Here is an 18583-nt window from a genome sequence, read left to right on the forward strand (position 1 = left end):
GTATCATCTGAAGATGGAACCTCTGAAGACAAGACCAGGTCAACTGCCACCTCGACCTTTTGACTTTCATCTGGTATGGGTTTAGATGGTTTGTCTTCAATGATAGACGCTTTGACCGACCACCTGGGTGGGTTAGCCGGATTTTCAACTAGTGACGGACTTGGCAAGAGTTTTTTATATCCAGGAGGAAGTCATAACGGTGAAACCGGACGATCGTCCAAAACTCCTTTAGCCTCGTCTAAGAAGGGACAACGGTGGACAGCATGATCGCCTTCGCACAGTTTACAAGGAAATCTATATTTTCCTTTTTGTCCTGGGGCTTCACTTTCACTAGTCGACGGTGTGTTTTCAACATGATCATCAGAGGTTGACGACACTGGATCGTGCAAACGAGGAAGACTGGGTTCGCACTCTTAGGCGTGTGGCGAAAGCAGTAGTTGCATACTTAGCTACTCATCCTGAGCTAGGGCATTAGATGTATTGGACATGATTATGGGAATTTGAGTCCCAATTTTTGTATATTATTTTGGACACACTTATGTACACTCGAGACATTTTATGATATATATATATACAGTTTCAATTTTTTGATGCTTGATTTTATTGTGATGAATGAATGATATGCCAATCTAATTCTTGATTAGCGATAGAATCAGCTAACCAATTATGAGATCTTGGAATGTGCAAATAATTAATGTAAGTAAATGATCTTTGCAACAACCTCACCCTTAAATACTGGCGATATAAACATGGATCCCTTACCCGATAAATGTTATTCAGTTGTGACACTATCAATTGTGAATCAAGATAGACTACCAATGAATCGATTTCATAAGAAATTGCTTCGGATAGTAAATTAATGACAGCAGTATACTCAGCCATATTATTTGAAGCGGGACCAATGCATACTCCCCTTGACACCATCAATTGACCAGTTGGATAGTAGATTACCCAAGCTGCGGAAGCGAGGTTCCGAGTGTGCCAATTAGCACCATCGGCGAATAAAAAATAGACCAAGTCATCCATCAACACCTGTCACAGTAGACCAAAAAGTGTTTATATCAAAAAACTCCTGATGAGATATGTACAAACATACAAAATGTACAAATAAGCCATTGCCTAGCTTCTAAGTAGAGTACTTCTTAAGGTAGAGCTGATCAGGGGACACCGCCAACTTGTTCCTAGGGGTGTTTATAGGTACAATTATGGAACCAATCAATATACTTCCTTCAGCAAATAATTGTGTTGGAGCCAAAGGAACTGTACAAACATTGCTAGTCAGAATGGAGGACCTAGATTCGACTTCATGCAAAGGAGGATCATGTAAATCTTCCAAAGGTCAATCTACGACTGTCATTGCTTCGAATATCGATTCGTGGGATGGAAAACCAATATCTAAGAAATCCAAAGCAGAAGTGGAATTGGGGGTTCGAGAATGAGCCACATCACCATCCAACTCCTCCCCAGAGAAAGAGGTAGAATGGTTGTCTGCAGAGTTATTAGTAGATACACATCTAAGCTCTACTGCAGGCATAGAAGATTCTATTTCACCCACCTTGCCATCATCCGATGTGGTCACAGATGAAGATAAGGTTCCAAGATCTAAAAAATAATGAGCTTGAACAAACTTTTTCCATAAAGGCTCCTTGGAGGATGAAATTGTATCTATTCTAGTTATAGGAGGGGGAAGATCAAAAGTACCCATCAAGGAAGAGTACATCCCGACTCCCAGATTCTCAGTAGGCGGACGGGGGTTATCCACCATCGGAATAGTAGAATCCGAAGTTGCTCGAGGATCAACTAGAGAATAATCCAATTAATCAACCTTGATGATTTTCCCTTCATGAGGAAAGCAAATGACACGAAATAGAGTCAAAACAATAGCATCCATTTCATATACCCAGTTCCTTCCTAAGAGGAGATTGTAATCTAGGTTAGCATCAATGACTTCTACTTTGATATTGATGACCTTTCCTCCAACACATATAGGAAAGGCTGGGATAATCCCGTATGGCTTATGAGAATGACCATCAAACGTTGTCAAGAGGGTAGGTGAAGGAACAACTGAAGGTGATCCAATGGCCTTCCAACATGACATAGGCATGACACATGTGGAAGCTCCATCATCTATAACTATCCGAAAAATATTAGTTTTCCGGTAAGTAGACTTTATCTGGAAAGCCATATGATGAGGAAGTCTCTTTTTGACATTATTCATATCAAAAGTGAGAGCTAAAGAATTTTCTGGATCAACTGCCCCAATTGCTGAAAGCAAAGCACTTCATTGAGCTGGACACAATTGGAGAACCTCTAAAGTGGACACAATGCATGGAATCTAAGCTAGATCCTCAACAATGGAGTAATTCTGGGCGGTCTTAGCACTAGGATTGATAGTCACGCATTTAGAGGAACCTTTCAGTATCCGTGGTATAGTCTCGACAGGGGGTCGATCAATATGAAGGTCGGTGTTTCTGGGAGCAGTTTTGTCCTTGGATGTTTTAGTTTCACCGTAATCATGTGACCGAGTGGCCACATGGACATTAGAACCCATCATGAAAACATTTGATGATTTCTCCCCTTCCTAGTTGCCCCCTGCAGAGGTACCATGATTTGAACTTGCGCCGGCAAGTATTTGTTGCCCTTGGGGAAAGGGTTGGTTAACATAACTTGAGAACCAGAAGTCCCTTGCTACCCTAACAAGCGCTGAGCGTCTTGAATCTTTAAGCAGAGATGAGTTAAATGGTCTCCACCACATAACTTGCATGGAAACTTGACTTTCTTTCTAGACTCATTTCCACCACCACCAGCATTATTTCCAAGTTTATTTGTGTTAGTCTTCCCATCTTGACTCTTTTTCTTATCTCGTCCCTTCTTTTTCCCATTGGAATTTTGATTTCCTTTGGGATTGGAGGATTGGACGACATTAACTGAAGAGGGTTAAGAAGACGAAGGGTTAGACGATGTGACCTAATTGTTAGGAGCAGTTTGTAAAGACAACTGCTACAATTGGCTCAACAGGTTCACTGCATTGGTGTCTATGGATCCAACGATACCATCTACATGGGGACTTGGCTTAGATTTGGCTAGATCAACCTTAGTCCTAGAAGCATTAGGCAATTTTTTTTGTAGAATCCTAGACTTAGAATAAATCAATTCTAATTGCTAGGCCCTAAAAATAGCTTGCTCCTCAGAACAGACTCCAGACAGAGAGACATCCTTAGAGATTTTAGGTTGTGAAGATTTCAAAAACCATTTGAGATGGTATTCCAGAGGAATTTCGGCTTTAGTGAGCCTCTTTCTCCGTCTCCATTCCTGAATATGATCAGAAATGCGAGTTGCTGTGTCCTGACGAAAATTGGCCAGAAGTTCAGTTCCGGCATCATAACGGACGGGCAACTGGAAGTGATTTAGGAAAATATTAGCCAAATCGGTGAAAGATGTAAAGCTGCCCACTAGAAACTCTATATACCACTTGGCTACATTGCTAGTCAAGGTGTGTTGAAAAAGTCTCAACCTAATCGAGTCATCGATAAGGGAGTTTGATGAGCACTACAAATGGAATGTGGTTACATGGCCGCCTGGGTCTTCACCGCCCTTCCCCTTGAACTTTGGAATGTCCGAAGGGAGTCTGGTTGCGACCGGAGGCCAAGCCAAATTGTATTTGATTGGATCGTTTATTAATTTCGTGAGATCTGGGAAATTTAATGTTGCTAGAAAAGGAAGCCTTGGAGGACCTGGGGGATTCCACCTGGACTAGGCAGAGCTCCCAAAGTTATGAAAAGATTGGCCTGGATTTTGGAAGGCACTAGGCTGCCCGAAGTAACCAACAGAACTAGCTGGACCAAAAGGCAAACCTTGTGATCCAAAAAAACTCGGAGTTTGACCAACTCCAGCCGAAAAACCTCCATAACCAGTGAAGCTCCGTCCTAAAGGATTATAAGGAGTTGATAACCCCTAATAAGGATTCCAAGTAGAAGTGTTACACAGTAATTTATCACTGCCTTCCTGTCAGTCACCCTGTTGTGTCCAGAATTCACAATCACTAAGTGTTTGATCCCTGAACTGGCTTAAAAACCCACTTTTCCAAAGTTTTGTGCATTAGCGCGTCTGTTCCTAAAATAACCGCGATGACAGGCGCCTTCCAGTGTATTCTGTGCGCTGCCATCGCGGAAGAACATCACTTTTCCGCGATGGTGCACAGCGCGCCTTTCCCGTGTTCTTCCGCGCTGATGTGACTTGTTCAGTTATTGATATGTGCTGACAGCGCGGCAGTCTCCATATAATCCGCGCTGATCCAGTTTGGGCGAATTTGTTCAAACAACCAGCCTTCCAGATCTCTCCAGGCTTGGTTGTTAGCTTTGTGAATGTCGACTCCTTTCTATGGCATGTCTGTTCGACCCTTTGCAACTACTTCCCTTGAAGATAAGCTCATCCTTCCACCCTTTTAGGAGACTCCTTCTCCTATATAAACTTCCACCATTACCATGAGCAGCTAGTTGGAACTAGTTAGATTTAGCTTGGATTGTACAGAGCTTGTAGTGCTCAGATTGCTGCTATAGGTTTGGTGTGTTAGGTGTGGAAGTGATTGATTGCTTGGGGAAGTTTGTTTGTGACATTTGTGTGAGAGAGAGAGAGTTGTTTGTCTTGGGAGAACCATCCTCAAAGGTGAATGCTTGAGATACATGCTGACTGATCCCTCCTGAGAAGTTTATCGACGTCAGAACATTTGGTTGTACTCTTCTCTATTCTGATTAATAATAGATGACTGCTATTATTGTTCCATTCTCGTTTGTCTATGCAATGGGTAAATGTGAATTATGTCTTTTCTAACTGACATATGGTTACTTTTACTAGATTTCACGCTTGCGTTTGCTTTCTCTTCATGTGTGCAGGTGTCTGTTCGCGGGGATCGCGGAGGATTGTGATCAGCTGAACCGGAGGAGCGAAGGCAACATCTCTTCGTCAAACGACAGCGCGGGAATCCAAGTAGGTGCTCTTTACTTCTCGTTTAATTGTAACTAGGAACATGCGTGGCAGCATTGTGTGATTGTTGCTAGACCCCTATTGGGCTAGTAGGGATCGCCTCTATCCGTAGAGGGGATTTACCTCTCCAACAATTTGGCGACTCCACTGGGGATCAGCCTTATTGTCTCTTGAGTCCACTTTTGTGTTTGGTTTTTGATTGACCTCTTGTCGAGTTTTGGGGATTGTCGTTGTTGCTTATAAACTTTCTGCGTGTTTCTGGAAAGCGTTTTTATTATTGAAAAGCTCCTGCCTTTGGTTTGGGAAGTATTTATTTTGGCTGTCCTTGTTTTTTGCTCTCAGCGCGTTTTATTTCGGAACAGTCTCGCTGACATCGCGACCCCGTTCTTTGGTTTTCTCTTCATCGCGTCTGTACGTCTAACAGCCGCACTGACCTCGTTTTCAAGGGCAGCGCGCTTTATTCGTGTCCTTCCGCACTGACATCGCGCCCCCTCTTCTTTGTGATTTCAGTCATCGCGTCTGTATGCCTCATATCCGCGCTGACCTCGTTTTTTCGAGACAGGGCGCTTTTTCCCTGTCTTTCCGCGCTGACGTCGCAAAGTTGCTGAAGGCCTCCCCCTGTCAGCGCCAAGTTGCTGAAGGCTACCCGCGCTGAGCCTGAAAAACTCATTTTTGACCAAATTGGCCTCCTGAACCTCTTGCTGTGACTTCCCCTTCTTCTCTCCACCTGTCTAATGACTTGTTTTTCACTGTCTGAACTTTGAACTGTTTGATTACGAAGCTTAGCTTCATAGGGTTTCGTTTTGCTCGGTTTTGAGTTTGCAAACACCTTCCCTTCTCGCGGCTTGGTTCGTGTTTTCATCCTTACTTTTGCAATTGCTCGATTGTGTTGAGTCTCTAATTGACTGGTTGTGACTCTGGTCCGTTGGATGTTTGCTTTTCTCTATTGATTTCGCACTCTGAACCCTAGGACATCTAGTGGCCGTGTGTGTGTCAAGCCTCCCGTGAGGATCTCTGTTTGCTTGATTGACCAGCTCGTTCTAGGCTCGTTTTCGCATTTGTTCAGTGATTGTCAGAGTGTGTTGGATTGTGCTTCCAAGTGGTCTTTTTCGCTTCCTCCTTGCTTGCGATCCTTGCTTGTTTTGCAGAGCTTAGATCACATAGCTCGTGCATTGCTTTGTTTTCTTTTGATTTCGAAACTTTGGTTGAGTGTTTCGGGAACTTTGTGTGCTCTCATTAAGTAGTTTACTTGGTGTTCAGGTTCCTCCAAATTCCTTTAGGTGTTTTATGTCACTGAAAAGAAATCGAATTAGTAGCTTGCTTTAAAAATTCGAAAAGGAAAAGAACATTTCGTTGACTTGCATTTTCAAAAGAAAAGTTTCCTTTCCTCGCTTTAGTTGCATTTAGCTACTTGTTTGTTTGTATTCGTTTGGTTTGGTTTAAAAAATTCTTTGCTCTCCCGTAGCTAGAATTCATCGAACGAAACGAAATTCTTTTGCATATAGATTGCATCTAAGTAATTGTGAGCGAACATACGATAGAGCTTGAAATCGAAACTTAATCTCAAGATCAACTGTAAAATGAACCAAATGAATCTAAAAACGCATTGGAACTAAACGCGAATATTTAGAGGTCTAGGTTAGAGACGTGTTCCGGCGTCTTAAAACATAGTCACTGTTGTTTCACATTAGGTTGGGTGATTCCTCCTTCTGTGATTCGATAGTGGTCTAATACGGACTGCGCTCCCACGTACCGTCGAGTATATAGGGAGACCCCACTAGGCTTTTATCCTTTATCCATAGGAAGCCGAGTCGGCCGCCCTACGATTCGCAATGCAGTGAACACAGCATTCATGAAGATTGACCACCCGTACCCTAAAAAGTATTCTGTGGTTTTGCGAAGAGTTTGGCACACCCTCTACCTAGAGTTCCAGAGCAGTCGCTTTTGATCCTTTTCGGACTCCCTAAACGAAAAGGTGCCTGTGAGCGTCTTGTCACTTCGTGCTCATTAAACATTCGAAGGAGACTGGAGTCATCTTTGTCCTTTTCTCGACTCCTGAAATATGAAAAGGTCAAGTTTGGTCCTTGCGTCTTAAAATTAATTTGGCCACGATAACATCACCTTTTCTAGGTCTTGTGTGCGATAGTTTTGAGTAGGCTTTTATCGGTAGTTTCCTTTAGGAGTTCTAAGGGGTCTGGTCATCCTGGCTGACCCATCAACCTCTGGTATAAGTGATCAAGGTTCTCCATCCTCTGTTGCTCCCGAGGTATCAGTTGTAGGCGGTACTCTTCCCATTGTTCCGAGTATCCAGCCTATCAACGCACGTTCCCCAGGCAACCCAGATTACTTAGAGGATTGGAATCCCGTCTGGGAGGAAGATTGGGATACCCCCCGCACCCCCCGTACCCCTTTAGGTATGTCATCTCCGATGGAGGGGGCAGCTTCCAGTACAGGTGAGACACCTGCGGTCACAGACATCGAAACACCCGTGGTCACAGACATCGAGACCCCCATCCCGGCTTCCTCTCCCGTCCCTTCACGATATCAATCGCTGAGGGATAGGTATGCCGCTAGAACAACTTCTACCACTATATGGGATCCTAGTCTCGCTGCCTCGATCGGCCCTTTTGTTTCGCAGCCTCTTTTTCCACCCCTCACGACAGAACTCAACCCGCCCGTCACCTCAGTTCCCACTCAACCTACTGTTTGTGTAGCGCGTTCGACTCCGATCATCAGTGCTGTACCGGTTTCCTCGTCTGAAGTCCCTCAAGCTGGTTCTTTTGTTGGAGGCATTCCAGGATCAGGACCATATGATGCTTATGGGGAACCTATAACGGACCCAAATTACGATGGTCCTATCTTCTTCTATGATGAAAATGGTGAGTTTCTTGAGGAAATCTCAGGTCTCCCTCGTCGCCCTTTCGAAGAAAACGAGGAATCTTTGAATGTCGTGTATGACCACACTACTAAGTACTTTGGAAACCGAGATCCTCCTCGGCAGCCCATAGGACCACCCAATCAGGACCCGCCATTCTATGTGCAGCCCCCCCAGGGGCAACCATTGTATGGCCCGCCTGACCCAGGACAATCTGGGCATCCACAATGTCGACCTTACCAGGAACAACCTATGGATATTGGAGGTCCGCCATATCCATATCAGAATCAACCTACTGGGCAGCCAGAGCAACCGTCTTTTCAAGACCATCTTGGTTTCCAACCAGGGTACCCCTCTGGACAAACTGTCTCAGTTTACAATCCTTCAAATCAACCAGCCATCCAGCAAGGGTATCCCCTTGGGCAGGGAGGAAAACCCTATGTTCAACAGGGCCCACCTGCCCCTCAAGTCATGAATCCTTCTGGGCGAGGGGGGCAACCCTCTGCTCAGCCCATATACCAAGGAGGGCAGCCTGCCGTACAGCAAGCCCAGTCCTCTTCCCAACCCGGTTACGGTGGGGGACAAACGGGCCAACCGTCTATACAGCCAAATCAACCCGGGGTCTACCCTCATCGTCAACCTGGACAAGCTGGCCAACCTCGACGTCCACCAGCTATCCAGCCAATTCGACCACCCATTCCGCGAAGACAACCCTTGGTGGCACATGGACAACCTGGCGTTCAGCAAGGCTATCCTGCTAACCAACCAGGTCCATCTCGAATCCGACCAAGTCAACCTTCGGGACATATGGTCCAACCTCAGCCGGTTCAAGGATAGTACTCTGGGCCTCAGACTCAAATAGGCTATCAACCCTCATACCAAACGCAGCCTGCCTACCAGGCTCCGTATGGGACCCAGCAGTCACATGGCTACCAGCAACCCCAGGGGCAAAATCAATATGCTCCTTACCAAAATTATCAACAACCACAGGCCACTCCCTATCAAAATTATCAATATGGTCAACCTGGCGGGCAAGCTGCTAATTCATGGGGAGCTGGGGGGCAAACACAGGGACAGTCGTCCGCACATGGAAAAAACTCCTACGGACAAACCCCCTATGCGCCAGGTCCTTTTGGACCAGGTCCATTGGGACAAAGTGCCTACGCGCCCGGTCCTTTCGGGCCAGGCCCGTCCGGACAAAGTTCGTGGGGGCAACCCCAATCTGGGTGGAACCCTAATACCGCCTCGAACCCTCAGCCATAGATGTCCTTCAACCCGCAGCTACCATTTTTGGCTACGTTGGAACTACCCGATGTGTCCAAGTTAACAAACGATCCTATTTTACATAACTCATATTGGCCACCGGTTCCGACCAAGATACCAGGTGACTGTCCAAAGTTCGACGGCAAAGCCGGAGAGGATCCTCAGGCCCACGTAATGACTTATCACCTTTGGTGTTCATCTAACTCATGGCTTGATGATTCTATCCGACTGCGCCTCTTCCAGAGGACTCTCACTGGTTCGGCCGCAAAATGGTACATTGAACTTAATCGCGGCATGTTTTCAGACTTTAACTCGTTGGCTATGGCCTTTCTTACTCATTTTCAGTTACCCATTCGGTACGAGACTGGGACCAATTTGCTCACGTCTCTGAAACAGGATACGGCAACACACATCTCCGATCATATACATGAATGGAGAAGGCGCCGTCGTTTGATTAAATTTTGGATTCCCGATCAACTCCTGACCGACTGGTTTACCACGTCCTTTGTCCCTAAAATTGCCAAAGATATTGCAATGGGGGCGTGTGTAACTGAGGAGCAAGCGATTGCGCGAGCTCAATACCTCGACTTAGTGTATTCTCAGTTAGGTACTTTGTATGACTATTTGCCAGATGCCCCGAGGCACGGGCAAACCAAAGCTCCACCAAAACCGTCTGTTGATGGGGTTATTGGCTCCGTGAATTCATCAAGTAAGAAATCGACCGCGAGTTCTAGGAAGCAGAAACAAAACACCTCTAACGAGAATGCTTCTCAGAGCCCATCTATTCCTGGGAATACCTCCGAGGTGAATGCCGTTCAGTCCACCGCGGCAGACAAATCCTCGAAAGGCAAAAAGAAAGGAAAGGCCAAAGAAAAATCCGGACAACCTAAGCAGAATCCTCCTAAACCTCCCTCCGAGGAAGGAGCCAAGCGGAAGCCTAAGTATCCTTGTCTCATTTGTGAGGAGGATCACTACACCAAGGACTGCCCCAGGCGATCCGAGGTTAGTCGGCTTTTAAAAGGTGCTTCAGGGTCCCCCGCCGTGCTTAAAGAACCTTTCCCATCCCAGCAGACGCATCAGGTGGCAGACCCTTCCCAATCCTCTTCCTCGTTCGGTTCTCAAGTTTTCATGGCTGGAACCATTCCCGTCCATATCACGACTCGAGCGAAAGATTATCCATCTTCAGCCGGGAAGGAGCCGGAGGCCCCCTCCAGCGCTCCCGCGTCCAGTTCTGGCCCTCTTCACATTGAACGGCCCAGCACCGAGACGATCCCCCGACCCCCTCCCAAAGGTGTACTCAGGAAGTCATCTTATAACCCCAATGCTCGTGCCGCTCAGCATTATAGCATTGTCGAGGACTTAGCTCAGGCTCCGTCTGCTATGTCCGCGTTAGAAGTCCTCCAGAGCTGCCCCTCCCAGAGGAAGTCCCTGCTATCAGCAATCGGTGGCATCAACCCGGCAGATTCGGATTTAATTTCTTTTGACCTCGAAGGTTTCACGCAGAGATTGCCTCATCAGGTGGCTTTCCTTATACAAGTTCTCATCAAAGGCAAGACGATTCACCGTACTGTCATTGATGAAGGAGCCTCAACCTGCATCATGTCGGTTGCTTGTTGGAAGGCTATTGGTTCCCCTGCTCTGAGCCAGTCTCCCACCACCCTAGAGGCCTTCGACGGAAGAGAATCTCGTCCACATGGTATCCTCCCGCGTTTACCTATCTCTTTAGAAGGGAAAACTGTAGAAGTCGAGGTTGAAGTAGTTGACGCTAATCTCACTTACAACCTCCTCCTAGGACGAAGCTGGACTTATGCCATGCAAGCCGTGGCTTCCTCCTTATTTCGTGTCGTTCGTTTTCCCCATCAAGGGAAAATCGTCACAGTGGACCAGCTGTCCTTTTTTGCTTCCTCTTCTGAAGGGAATGTACCATTCGTGGAGCATACCTCCAAATCGCTAGAGAGTGTGGGTGCCGGATTATTTAAAGATCCCTCCTTGATGGGAGTTTTTCCCCTCCCAACTCCAAATCTCACTTCCGTTAATATGATCACAACACATTCTGATCCATGGGTTCTCCCTCCCGTGAATCAAGAAGACTCCTGGGGCGAGATGATGCCGTTGAGCCCAGCCGAGCTCAACTACATCGAGATAGTCGCTGCATCGGCTTCAACCCCTGAACCTGCTCTTCCAGGCAGCGTTCCCGATTCACCTGAAACCTTCCCTTGGTTGGGAGAAAAGGCCACTTCGGACCCCCTGAAGGAATCATTTCCCTCCGACGAGGCTATCATCGAGACTATGTCTCCCGAAGAGCTCCCTTGGTCAGATCACCACCATCGCTCTTCGTTTCTCCCTCCTCATTCGGAAATGGCCACGTGTCTCGGAAAGTTTGCTTCATGTCTCCCACATATCCCTCTCCAAACACCTATCCAGTTATATCAAGTGTCTTCGGAAGGGAACATGGGTAACATTACGCAGACTCTGGCTATCGACATCTCTGTCAAAACAGGCGTTGTCGAAAATATTCATATTGGAGTCACATGCACTCCTGAGGAAATTCAAATTTACACAGATCTATTTCGTGAATTTCGTGATGTTTTCGCATGGTCTTACGAAGAAATGCCCGGCATTGACCCCAGTATCGTGGAGCACGAAATCCCTACCTATCCTGGGGCTAAGCCTGTTCGTCAGCGTTTACGCCCAGTGCACCCTCGAAAGGCTGCAGCCATCAAGGCCGAAGTTGAAAAACTTTTTCGAGCTGGTTTCATTTATGCCATTCCCCTCACAGAATGGGTATCTAATATAGTTCTTGTCAATAAAAAACAGGGCACTATTCGGGTTTGTGTTGACTATCGCGATATCAACCGCGCCTGTCCAAAAGATAACTTTCCTACGCCTTTTATTGATCAGCTTATCGACGATTGCGCAGGAAGCGAAATTTATTCATTTATGGACGGCTTCTCTGGTTACAACCAGATCAACATAGCCCCCGCAGACCAGCACAAGACTGCTTTCATTTGTCCTTGGGGCACCTTCGCTTACAAGAAGCTACCTTTCGGTCTCAGAAATGCCGGCGCCACTTTCCAGCGTGCGATGTCGTATGCTTTTCATGATATCCGACACATCGTACAACCTTACCTGGATGACCTACCCGCTCATTCAGCTAAACGCCGAGACCATCCATCATATTTACGCGAAATCTTCCTTCGCTGTCGACACTACCGTATTCGACTCAATCCGCATAAGTGTGTCTTCTGCGTGGAATCCGGCCGACTACTCGGGTTTATCGTCTCCCGGGAGGGCATCCGCTTGGATCCCCTTAAAGTCGAGGCCATTTTGAATCTTCCTCCCCCTGCCACTCTACAGCAGTTACAAAGCTTGCAGGGAAAAGCTAATTTTCTTAGACGATTCATCCCAAATTATGCCGAGGTGGCCAAGGGTTTCACGCAATTACTAAAGCGAGACACGCCCTTTCATTGGGACGCTATCGCTCAACAATCTTTTGAGCGTCTTAAAGACCTTCTGGTCTCAGCTCCGCTCCTAAGACCTCCAAATTACCACCGTGACTACACCCTTTATCTGGCCGCTGCCGATACCACCATCGGCATGGTTTTAGTGCAAGACGACGACGATGGCACGGAGCACGTTGTATACTATCTTAGTCGCAACCTCCTGGATACGGAGACTCGCTATGCATATGTCGAGAAGTTGGCATTGGCCGCTGTCTGTGCTGTCCAACATTTCCGTCATTACATCTTGTTGCACACAACGACCGTGATCTCTGACTGCAACCCCATGACCTACATTCTGTCACGTCAGTTGCTGGGGGGCAAATACTCGAAGTGGATTGTAATCCTCCAAGAGTTCGACTTGGAATTCATTGCCGCCAAGTCTAAGAAATCACTGGTCTTTGCCGAACTGCTCTGTTCCTTACCATCTCAGTCTGCACCATCTCATTCAGAGGAGCAGATTCCAGATGAAACGCTCTTTCTCATCAGCACTCTCGACCCATGGTACGGGGACATCATTGTATATTTACAAACGTCTTCGTTTCATCCCAATACATCGAAAGATGCTCGACGACGGATCCGTCATCAAGCTCAACCGTATCGCATTTTGGGCGACACCCTATACCGCCTCGGCATCGATTCTATTCTTCGCCGATGCTTAACCCTCGAAGAAGCTGAGCGAGTCATGAATGACTGCCACTCCGGCGCTTGTGGCGGCCATATGTCCGGATACGCTACCGCTCAAAAGATCCTCCGCGCTGGTTATTTCTGGCTTTCTATATTCAAGGATTGCATCCTTGCTGTACGCGCATGCCATGAATGCCAGGTTTACCACCGGAAGATGCGTGCACCTGTTGCACCACTGCACCCTGTCGTAACCGTAGGTCCATTTGCCAAATGGGGCATCGATTATACGTCCTGTAACCCTCGTTCGGCCGGGGGGCATGGGTACATTATCGTTGCCGTGGATTATTTCACCAAGTGGGCCGAAGCGATGCCTACATTAAACGAAGACGGTCACACAGCGGCGCAGTTTTTATTCAATCATATCATCACTCGCTTCGGAGTCCCTCAGGCTATTGTTACAGATCACAGAAAGCATTTCCGAAATCATATGATGACAGAGTTAACGACCCAGCTAGGCTTGCGGCAAGATAGTTCGTCACCGTACTATCCTCAATCTAACGGTCAAGTTGAAGCCGTGAACAAAGTTCTGATCACCATGCTTCAACGCACCGTCAATATACACAAGTCAAACTGGCATCTAATGCTTTTCCCGGCCTTGTGGGCCTACCGGACTTCTGTGAAGGATGCCACCGGTTTCACCCCGTTTCAACTGGTCTATGGACTGGAGGCTACCCTTCCCGTCGAATGTGAAATTCCTTCATTAAAATTAGCTGTCGAGTTGCTCCCCAACACCACTCCAGTGGAGGAGCGGCTTCTTTACCTAGAACGGTTAGACGAGACTCGTCGTTTGGCTTCTCTGGCTATCGAAGCACAGAAGAAGAGAGTCAAAGCTCACTTCGATCAGAATATTCATCCTCGTTCCTTTGTTGAGGGAGACTTAGTACTGCTCTACAATCAAGCTAAGGATAAGCTGGGGGCAGGAAAACTCGAATCCATGTGGTTAGGGCCCTACATCGTGAAACGTGTTTTACAAAAGGGCGCATGTGAGTTGATTGACTATGAAGGAAATCCTCTTGACAAGCCCCGTAATGGGTTGTATCTGAAGAAATACTATGCATAGCTGCTCACATTCACTTTGTATATACGTGTGTTTTTGAGTTTTTACTGCATGAGTTTCTTTTTGCTTTGGTGTGAAGGCGTGTTTTGCCCCTTATTATGCTTTCTCTTTCCTGCGCAGATGTCTCGTACCCCTTATGTTGGTTTCGCTGATGGTGCCTGCCGTAGCACTTGTAATTTGTCTTCGGCAGCGTGGGTGATCTACGATCCTCACGGAGAGTTGTTAGACCTTCAGGGTGTCTGCCTAGGTCGTACCACTAACAACGTTGCCGAGTACAGCGCTGTAATAGAATTACTTGCCGAAGCAGTTGACCTCGGCATCCGAGAGCTAGTGGTGAACCTGGACTCCCAGCTGGTTGTCCATCAACTCAACAGACGATATTCCGTCAGAGACCAGCGCATATTAAGGTTGTACCTACGTGTAAGATTGTTAGAACGGAATTTTGATTACATTACTTATCAGCACATTCCGAGACGATTAAATACGTTGACTGATGCATTGGCAAATCATGTATTAGATAGACATTTGCGAAACAGATAAACATCATACAAGAAAGCATAGAACAGCATAGTAAGACCATAAGCATATGTAAATAAATCATTTCAAGCATAGTTTGCATGTGTGTGCTTTTAAGCTTGCATTAAAAATATAAAATCCATGAGTCGAGTGTCGTGCAAATTCATACATAAGATCACAAATTGTACTGAATAAACGCGTAACATAAAGAATACATCATCACATGTAACAACAACTCATCCAAAAAATCGGTATGTATATATATATATATCGTGTGGCGCACTAAGGTGCTCAAAAATAGAAGTGCATGTCCCAAAATCTCAATACATCTGAGTCATATGTCTCAAAATAACAGTGGAAATAAAACCTAGACGACTAGTCAGCTGGATGGTGCTCTCTGTAGTACACAGCCGCTCGTGCCACCCGCCTCAGAAGGCGGTGCACTCTGGGTTCCACCCCCACTGTGTGAATCTGATGCTCCACGGGGACCTCCTCGACCCCCTGGTAGTCTGGCACCCCCTCCAGCAACCCCTCAAGGTTGCGAGCCATAGTCTCCGATGTGTTGGCCCCTGGAGGGGCTAAGGCCAAAGCTCTGGCTCCCAGGCCCTCTCTCCGTGCCGTGGCAGCCAGGCCAATCGGTCTAGTAGGCCCCACATCTGCATGACAAGACATTTATTAGGACATGTACATGAAAATTAAAAAACAATACAAAACTCAAAAAGACAAAAAGTGTCATACCTGCATCGTCCCACTGTTCACCCGGAGGCAGTACCAAATCAGGATCATTGCGGAAATCCATCCCCGCATATGGCCAATCCTGCACGAAGATCTCCTGCTGATCCAGCCAGTCTCTGAAAAATGCCCCCCAGCTATGTGGCCGGCCGCCACCCCCACGTGGCATAATACAAGCCCATCGTGAGGCCCTCGTCTCTCGAGGATCCCTGGGGGCATCCACAACCATAGACTGCAGCCGCATGGCTGGTACTCGCTCCAGAATGAGCGGGACCAGGATCGATCCATAGCCGAACTGCTTCGTCTCCCCGCGACGACAGTTGCTCAATTGCCTCTTCATGTTGTTGCACACTGCCGTGCACCAATCAAACACGGTAGGCTCGAGGCACTCGAGAGCTAGTAGGAGATGGGTCTTAGACGCCTCATGGTTCGCCATGCTACCCGCCGCCCGGGTCACCATGAACAGGATGGTGCGCAGCACTATGTCTCTCACTATGGGGATCGAGCACTTCCCACTCCGCGTCTTCACCGCCCCCGGGCAAACCTGAGCCATCAAGTCATCCAGAGTACCGCCGCTAGGGCGCTGCCCCTCCAAGATGGGCCTCGCACCTCGGCACGACAATCCAGTCAAGAAAAAGATGTCCATGTGGTCAAACTCAATGTCGTGACCACGGATGGTGAATTTTTGGTCCACCGGGTTCCATGCCCTGATCAGCAGCTCCAGAAGATCATGCTGGGCTCTCAAACGCGGCGTGAGGAAGAATTTCATGAATCCACAAGCCCGCATGGCGTTGCAGCAATTCACGTCTCCCCAAGCAGCTACATCCTCCACATCGTGAACTCTCTCTTGCCATTGAAAGGCCATGATGTCCTGCACAAACCATAGAAACAAATTAGAAGTGCCTCCATGAAAAATTTACGTTCATTTATCAAAAACAAAATTTTTTCCGCGCCAGCGCGGCTGTTTTAGAAACAGCCGCGATGACAATGGCGGCCCTTTGTAAAAAATGCGAGGTCAGCGCGGAAGAACACGGCTTTTCCGCGCTGACCCGAAGTTGGCTACGTTTGTTATTTTTCGGTCAGCGCGACCCCGTGGGCGATTTCCGCGCTGACCGAGGGCGCACCCATGCAAATAAAAAATGCCCAATTGGGCCAATTCGACCGTTAAAAACCTACTAAAATGAACCAGAATGCAGGGCAAGGGAACGAGAACCTACCTGGAAGAAGCGGATCTGGAAATGGTCTCCGTACGGGCTGGAAATCGCTCCGTCAACGTTTTGGCTCCTCCACGTCCTTCATGTTCTCAAATAGTAAAATGGTAAAAATGACTTATTACTCCCCCCTATCTATAGTAAAAACTCCTAAATTGCCATATTTTTTGGGTTTTTACCATTTTTAACCATAAAACTAGTCCTGGTTTTGTTTTAAGCATGTGTTTTTTACATATATCGAATGGATTTATGCGGGTAGTGCCCTTGTGCAGGTACAAGTATAGCGGCTTGGTCATGCCGGTCCACAATTCATGTGATCCCCAAAAAAGTGTCGTCTCTAAGCTCTTTTCTGACGTTAAACAAGAGAAGATAGCCGAGCTTCCTTTCAGCTCGTTAAAGGGAACGAAAGGCGGTCGTTTTTAAGCTCTCTTTCCGACCGGTAAACCAAAAAGATCGCCGGGTGTTTGTCGTTTCGCGCTCGATATTGGCTCTAAAACGACGTGTTTTCAACCGCTTTTTTACTTTTTCAGGTCGGAGACACTATTCATGAAAAGTACTCCTCGGTTGTAATGACCGGGCGGTTCTTTCGAGCATCGTTTTATACTTTTTCGGGCTCGAGAGACACAACTGTACGAAAAAGGACCCCCCTGGAGTCTCCTTTTCCGCGTTCTTTTCAGACTCTCGAAACAAGAAAAGAAGCCGAGTTTCTCCTTTGTCAGGCTCGTTAAACACTCAATGACATCGGATATTGTCAACATGACACACATCAAGCATATGTTATCCCCGTCAAGCTTGTCATCCAAAAATAATCGGGGTACCTGCCTGCAAAGGTGGGGAAAATGGAACTATGATTACAGTCGTCTCGGCAGTACGTCACTCTTGAACATGGCACTCCGCTGTTTCGTGTCTAGGTGGGATCATCTCATCTCGTTTTCACTAGCCTCCATGGGTTTGGGATATCCTATTTGACCTCTCATCTGTTCATCGCCGTCACCATCTTATCCGCTGCTCGTTTGATGTCAAGTACTGCCAAATCCGTTACAGTGCCGTTATATGTTCAAGAAAAGTTGTCCTCTGCCACAATGCAACCTCGTTCGCTATCTCATCACAAACTATTATACCTCTGTCTCGTGTCGATGATGTGGGAATCATCATGGCCCACCTTCGATCAAGGTCCTTTCTCGTCGACTTCAACTCATTATCCGAGAAAGTGACTTAGAGACTCTTTCCAGGTGCCTTGGAGCCTGCATGCCTCAATGGCAGGTTTTTCGTGTTCGACGCAAGGTTCACATCATTGACCTTCGATCGAATAATTCCGTGGGTGTTCGACACCAACTCATTGATTCACACGCCACGGATTGTACCTATAGTACCTTGAGGGCCATTGTCATTATTGGTGGTACCTCTCGCGTCTGTTAACGGTTTTCATCATTAACCGGTAATCAGACGATGTTCATGCATGTTCGACTTCAACCCATGTATTCACATGCTTGGACTTGTACTCTGTTCGGGTCGAGATGGAGCGCAAGACCCTGGATCCTTGCTCACTATGGTCCAGGTTGCGATTTTGTAGATAATCATTACATAACTCATTGATGGATGGCTGCGCCCATACTTGAGTCTTCATGGATGGCTGCGACCATACCTTATCATTATTATGGTCTCTTTAGCTGGGTGGCTGCGTCCATACCATAGACCATTCTCGCATGTCTTTTGGATGGCTGCGCCCATGCCTAGACTGCATGTATTTGATTGTCAG

This window comes from Pinus tabuliformis, chromosome 5_2 (assembly GCF_031772625.1).
Source record: "Pinus tabuliformis cultivar Carrire ecotype Pingquan chromosome 5_2, CPIR1, whole genome shotgun sequence".
Classification (NCBI taxonomy): Eukaryota; Viridiplantae; Streptophyta; class Pinopsida; order Pinales; family Pinaceae; genus Pinus; species Pinus tabuliformis.